The sequence below is a fragment of the Arachis ipaensis genome, chromosome B5 (genome assembly GCF_059453495.1).
Source record: "Arachis ipaensis isolate K30076 ecotype BB chromosome B5, ASM5945349v1, whole genome shotgun sequence".
Classification (NCBI taxonomy): domain Eukaryota; kingdom Viridiplantae; phylum Streptophyta; class Magnoliopsida; order Fabales; family Fabaceae; genus Arachis; species Arachis ipaensis.
Genome location: NC_142440.1, coordinates 34,242,115 through 34,249,575, shown reverse-complemented (window position 1 = coordinate 34,249,575; position 7,461 = coordinate 34,242,115). Strand labels below are relative to the sequence as shown.

The 7,461-nt window shown below is 36.7% G+C and overlaps 1 non-coding gene across 1 annotated transcript; it reads right to left on the bottom strand.

Moving 5' to 3' along the window:
• Window positions 1–347: 347 nt before the first annotated feature.
• On the bottom strand, window positions 348–454 carry LOC148563814 (small nucleolar RNA R71). Its single transcript, XR_015884956.1, has one exon. It is a non-coding gene; the product is annotated as a small nucleolar RNA R71 (small nucleolar RNA).
• Between the last annotated feature and the right edge of the window lie 7,007 nt (window positions 455–7,461).

Sequence of the window (7,461 nt, the reverse complement as noted above, 5' to 3'; positions counted from 1 at the left end):
TTCACCATACCTATCACTGACTTTTATGGCAGAAGTATTGCTGTACCTGCTATTGGAGCTAACAATTTTGAGCTTAAGCCTTAGTTAGTCTCTCTTCTGCAGCAGAACTGCAAATTTTATGGACTTCCAATAGAAGATCCACATCAGTTCTTAGCAGAATTCTTACAGATCTGTGATACTATAAAGACTAATGGAATCTTGAAGTCTACAAGCTGATGCTTTTCCCCTTTGCTCTAAGAGACAGAGCTAAGTTTTGGTTGGATGCCCAGCCTAGAGAGAGTCTTAACTCTTGGAAAAAGCTTGTAAATACTTTTCTGGCTAAGTTCTTTCCTCCTCAAAGGATGAGCAAGATTAGAGTGGAAGTTCAAACCTTTAGACAAAGAGAAGGTGAATCCCTCTATGAAGTATGGGAAAGATACAAGCAGCTGATCAGGAGATGTCCTCCTGATATACTCTCAGAATGGTCCCTCATAGGCATGTTCTATGATGGCTTGTCTAAGATATCCAAGATTTCCTTGGATAGCTGTGCAGGTGGATCCCTCCAATTGAAGATGATGAGTTTGGAAAACTCCAAATTAAATTGATGATGATCAAATATTATTAAAACAATTAATTGTAAAATTATTAATTTGAACTTTAATTCATATTTGCTAATTAATAATTTTGTTACTTGCAGATTTAGCATTGGGCCGAAAAGAAAAGAAAAAAGGCAGCAAGCCCAATAAAAATATTTTCAGCATTGATACAAAAATATTTTGATTCTTGTGGCTGAAACAAGGTTTTGTTAATTGGGCTAGATTTTTGGTTTTAAACAAGCCCAAATAAAATTCTTTACTAGACCAACAAGAGTGTGGTCCGAAATCAAAGAAAAGAAAATGGGGCACAATAATTGCTATACCTATTTAACATGATAAAATCCATTTCTTCAAATGTTTTGCTGCATGCTTCCAACGGATCTCATTTCCATCATATGGTGGATTTCAAATTTATTTAACTAACATTAATTGCATTGGAACCATGAGAGAGAAATAGCAATTGATTTGATTGATTGCCTTAATGATGCACGCTACTCAACAAAGGGAAGTGGGAAACTTAATTCATTCTAATTCTCTCTCTTTGTTACATTGATTATTGTTCAAATTTCTCTCTTTTCTCTCTCTACTCTTTCTTCTTGCTTTCAGTCACTTCACAACAACTATGAAAGAAATTTTGAGCTACCATCTGAAAGAAGAGGAAGCTAGAAGAAAGCTAAAGACCATTGTAATGATGGTAAGAAAAAGAAAAAGAAAACAAAAAGTATGTTGTGGCTGAGATTTTCATCACAAATGGTAAGATTTGGTGAAGAGATCTCATGCTCTCCATACCCAAAAATAGAAGAAGATGATTTCGATCAGAGGAAGAAGATCCTTGAGGGATGGCTTGTCTCAGCTTTTGATCAACCACCACAGGAGGTAGCTACTATAGCTACGTGGGGAAGAGGCAAAAGTTAGAGCAGAAGAAGCTTTCATCATCAAGAACTCATCAAGGGCTAGGGATCCTTCTTGGAGTTCAAGTCAAGATGGATGGCTCAAATTGGTGAAGCTGGGTGTAAAGAGAAGACACAGAGGTAATTGCATGTTGGTTATAGCATTCGGTTTCCTCTCCTCTCTCTTTGGCCGAACTGGTTTTGCATGAAGAAGAAGAAGTTTAGCTTGGTTCAATGGTTTCAACCGTGGAGGCTTCCCCTTCTATAAATAAAAGAGAACAGCCAGGGCTTGAAGCAAGGAAAAGAGTGAGCACAGAGTTTCTATAGCTCCCCAAGCTTACAGAAGTTTTTCTCCTTCAATATTTTCTATTTTGTAATTTTCTATTTAGTTTTGTCTATCTTGAGTCTCATGGAAAAAGGCAAACAGTGAGGTTTGTAAGAAAAAGTCATAGAGCGGAAAAAGATAGAGTATACAAAATTAAAAGAAAAATCCATAGATGTCCTAGAGGTCCTTTGTACATCTGTGTTGTGTTTCATAATTCTGTGGGAATCCCCTTGCAAGTTGGGTTAGCACTTAGCAGTTGAAAGCTTGGCAGTGACCAAGTCAAGTTCAGGATTGAGGATTAGATTCTGGACTTGTCCCGGATAGGAAGGGTAGTTCCTAGGGAGAATTGGTGTATGTAATCATGAAGATTATAGTGAAATTCCATCATTGTTCTGATGGAGACTGGATGTAGGCTGCATTGCACTGGGCAGCTGAACCAGGATATATCGTGGTGTGATTCTCTCTCTTTCCTCTACTCCATTTCTGTTTCTGCTGCATAGGAGACAAAACCAAAAAATATCTCGTGCCGGGTGACGAGATAAAAAGAAAAAGTCTCGTGGCTGGGTATAAGACAAAAATAAAAAAGGTCTTCAGAAGTTGTTTCAAAGACCAGCAAGTTTTATTAAGCGAAAAAGGGGCTAAGATTCAACCCCCCTTCTCTTAGCCACTGAAAACCATCAATTGGTATCAGAGCTTGGTCTCAAAGAGATCAAGCTTTGCAGCTTGGAGAAAAGATCCAGATGGCAGAAAATAGTGGCTCAAACCTGGTGTCTTACAACTTAACAGAAGGACAGTCAAGCAACAGACCTCCTATTTTCAATGGAAAAAACTATACCTATTGGAAGGAGAGAATGAAGATCTTTGTGCAAGCAGTAAACTACAGGCTCTGGAAGATTATCTTGGAGGGTTCTCAATTTCCAACCACCATAAGTGCTGAAATAGTAGTCTCTCTTAAACCCGAAACAAGCTGAACCGAAGAAGATAGAAAGAAGGTGGAGCTCAATGCCAAGGCTGTCAACTTGCTCAACTGTGCTATCAGCTTTGAGGAATACCGTTGGGTATCATGATGCACAACGGCAAAGAAAATCTGGGACAAACTTCAAATCACTCATGAAGGAACCACCATAGTGAAGAAGACCAGGATAGACATGCTGAATAGAGAATATGAAATGTTCTCAATGAAGGAAGGAGAATCAATAGATAAAATGTTTGAAAGATTCAACATTATCATTGTTGGCTTAGATTCTATGGGAATTACGTATCCTGATTCTGTGCTTGTGAGGAGAGTTCTAAGATGTCTTACTAAAGAGTGAGAAACAAAAGCATTAATCATATCTGAGAGTAGTGATCTAGATTCCATGACATATGATGACTTGAGAGGAAACTTACTTGCTTTTGAAAACACTTATTTGAAAAAAATTAAAAAAAGGAATTGCTTTTACATCTGTTACTAACCCCCTGGATGATAAATCCAGTGATAATTCCTCTGAAAATGAATTTGTGTTGTTTGCCAAAAAGTTTAGGAAAATGGTGAAGTTCAAGGAGAGAAGCAAGGGAAGCAGCTCTAGGAAACAAAGAAAAGATCTCAGCAAGGTGATATGTTACAATTGCAAAAAAACTGGGCATTTTAAATCAGATTGCCTTAAGTTGAAGAAAGAAGAGAAGCCAAAGAAGGGAAAGAAGAAAGGTCTGATGGCTTCTTGGGAGGACCTGGAAAATGATTCAGAAGATGTTGAAGAATCAGAAACCAAGTCTCAACCATGTCTTATGGCAGACCACGTTGAACAGGTAGTCATTCATAACCCTAACACTGAAGCTCTTCATCTTATGATAGACCATCTTTTTGAAAAAATTAGATGCTTCTTGCTTGATAACCAAGATCTTGAACAACAAATCACCATTCTTAAAGCAAAAAATGGTTTTCTCAAAGATAAATTAAGGGAGGTTGAAGCTGCTGTTGAACTTATTGAAGAAAACAAGCAGCTGAAAGCCCAACTTAAAAGTTGTGAAAGTGATCATTCTGTTGTTGTATATGTAGACTGCTTTAAAAGAAATGAAGAGTTGCTTAAAGAGGTCAATAAGCTTAAAGAAGACTTAGCCAAGCTCACTCAAAGTTCTGAAAATCTAAATCAAATCTTGGCTAGTCAAAAACCTCTTTATGATAAAGATGGCTTGGATTTCCTCAAATCTGTTGAGAAACATTCTTTTGAAAATGTTGCTTCATCTTCTAATGATACAAGATTTCAAAACCCAGCAAGATTTAACAAAACAACAACTCCAAGATTTTGTAGACTATGTAACCGAAATTGCCACTTTCCCATTCAATATTTTTTTGGTGAAAGAATGATTGGTGACAAAGTTTGCAAAGTTGTTTTTGACTATAATGGATTGGGACAGAGGAGATGGTTTAACGTGAAAGGATCCAAGAAGATTTGGATACCTAAGGTCACTTGAGCTCATTTTGTAGGTATGCCTAGCATCCAAGCGGAAGGACCATATGTGGTACATGGATAGTGGATGCTCTAGGCAGATGACCGGAAAGGCAACCTTCTTCATAAAGCTTGATGAGTATGATGGAGGGTTTGTCACTTTCGGTGATGATGGTAAAGGAAAAATAGTGGCCATTGGAAAAGTTGGTAAAAGTTTTTATTCTTCTATAAATGATGTTCTTCTTGTTGATGGTTTGAAACATAATTTACTAAGTGTAAGCCAATTATGTGACCTTGGATATGAAGTTATTTTTAGAAAATTGGTGTGCTTAGTTATTTGTGAAAAATTTGGGGATATTTTGTTTGAAGCTAAGAGATGTAATAATGTGTATGGATTGACTCTTGAAGATTTAAAAGATCAAAATGTAACATGCTTTACCTCTCTTGAATATGAAAAATGGCTATGGCATAAGAAATTGGGTCATGCAAGCATGTACCAAATTTCTAAACTTGTTAAGAAAAACTTGGTAAGAGGAATTTCAAATATTAAATTTGATAAGGATATTACTTGTGATGCTTGTCAATTAGGCAAACAAGTAAAAACCTCTTTTAAACCAAAAGATGGAATTTCTACCAAGAGGCCCTTAGAGATGTTACACATTGATCTTTTTGGTCCAACAAGAACTCAAAGTTTAGGAGGTAAACACTATGGTCTAGTGGTAGTGGATGATTACTCTAGATTCGGTTGGGTACTTTTCCTTGCTCACAAAAATGATGCCTTTCATGCTTTCTCAACCCTTTGCAAAAGAATTCAAAATGAAAAAGATTTAAAAGTTGCCCATTTGAGAAGTGATCACGGAAAGAAATTTGAAAACCAAGACTTTGAAAAATTCTGTGATGATTTTGGAATTGCTCATAACTTTTCATGTCCTAGAACCCCCCAACAAAATGGGGTTGTTGAAAGAAGGAATAGAAGCCTTCAAGAGATGACTAGGGCTATGTTATGTGAAAATGAGATTCCAAAATTTCTATGAGCTGAAGCTGTGAATACAGCTTATTATATTTTGAATAGGACCATTATTAGAAAAGGGTTAAAGAAAACTCCTTATGAGCTATGGAAAGGAACCCCTCCTAATCTTAAGTATTTCCATGTTTTTGGATGCAAATGCTTTGTACTTAACAATAAAGAAAACCTTGGTAAATTTGATCCAAAATCATATGAGGGGATGTTTGTTGGATACTCCACCACTAGCAAGGCCTATAGAATTTACCTCAAAAAACATAGAACCATAGAGGAATCTGTACATGTTTTTTTTTTTGTGATTCTAATTCAATTCCCAGTGCTGTGATAGAAGATGATACAGATTGTGAAGAAGCTGTCAACAAGGAAACCAGTAAAGAAAATCCCAAATCTGTCTGTCCAGTTTTGTCTCGTCAGGATGGAGGAGACATTTTCATTTTGTCTCCTGAGCCAGCAAGAGAATCTGGAACAGAACAACCCACTGAAGCTCATCAAAGCTCAACATCACTCTGAAAGCCAAGAGAATGAAAGTCCATGAGGGGCTATCCTCATGACTTTATTATTGGTGATCCCTCTCAAGGTATGACAACAAGATCCTCAACCAAAAAGCAATCCAAACCAAGAAATTTTGCCCTCTTGTCACAAATGGAGCCCAAAAATGTAAAGCAAGCTCTTGAAGATCTATCATGGGTCAAAGCTATGCAAGAAGAGCTTGCTCAATTTGACAAGAATGAGGTTTGGACACTAGTACCTCATTCGGATGGTAAGAAAGTAACGGGTACTAAGTAGGTTTTCAAAAATAAATTAGGTGATGATGGGAAAGTTATTCGTATAAAGGCTAGATTAGTGGCCCAAGGTTACAATCAAGAAGAGAGTATAGATTTTGATGAGTCTTTTGCTCTGGTAGCAAGAATGGAAGCAATTAGGTTGCTTCTTGCCTATGCTGCCCATAAGGGTTTTAAAATGTTTCAAATGGATGTCAAATGTGCTTTCCTTAATGGCTTTATAGATAGAGAGGTATTTGTGGCACAACCCCCCGGTTTTGAAGATAAATAATTTCCAAACCATGTTTTCAAACTCTCGAAGGCTTTTTATGGCCTTAGACAAGCTCCAAGAGCTTGGTATGAAAGGCTTAGTGCCTTCTTGTTGGAAAATCAATTTCAAAGGGGTACCACCGATACCACTTTATTTATTAAAGCATCTAATGATGACATTATCCTAGTTCAAGTTTATGTGGATGACATTGTGTTTGGATTGGCCAATGAGTCCTTGTGTGAAGAGTTTGGAAAACTCATGACTAGTGAGTTTGAAATGAGTTTAATGGGAGAGCTAACATTCTTTCTTGGCCTCCAAATTAAACAAACTCCTAGTGGCACCTTTATTCACCAAGGAAAGTATGCTAAAGAATTAATCAAAAAATTTGGCCTAGAAAATTCCAAACCAATGGGTACTCCAATGCATCCAAACACTAAACTTGAAAAGGATGAAAATGGTAATGATGTGGATGAAACAAAGTATAGAGGAATGATAGGTTCACTCATGTATCTTACTTCCTCTAGACCGGATATTGTTCAAAGTATGGGTGTATGTTCAAGATTTCAATCTCACCTAAAAGAATCCCATCTTTCGGCTGTTAAACGCATCATTAGATACATTAAGGGAACTAGTGATTATGGCTTATGGTATCCAAAATCTGATGATTTTTGTGCAGTAGAATTTTGTGATGCAGATTATGCGGGAGATAGGGTGGATAGAAGGAGCACATCTGGCATGTGTTTTTTCCTTGGAAGCTCACTCAACATGTGGTCAAGCAAAAAATAAGTCACAGTGGCTCTATCCACAACCGAAGCTGAATATATTTCTGCATCTGCATGTTGTTCACAATTAATTTAATTGAAAACTCAATTGGAAGATTACAAATTAAAAATCAATAGTATACCCTTGTTCTGTGACAATATGAGTGCTATCAACATTTCTAAAAATCCTGTTCTACACTCAAGAACAAAGCACATTGAAATTAAATATCATTTTATTAGAGAACATATGCAAAAGGAAACTATTGATATTCAATTTGTAAAATCCGAGGATCAACTTGCAGACATTTTTACTAAACCCTTGTGTGAAGACAGATTCTGCACTTTGAGAAATAGTTTGGGAATGATAGAATTAAGTTCTGTTGAAAATTTGTGAACTTTTTGATTCTGTTTGATTTTTTCTCGTA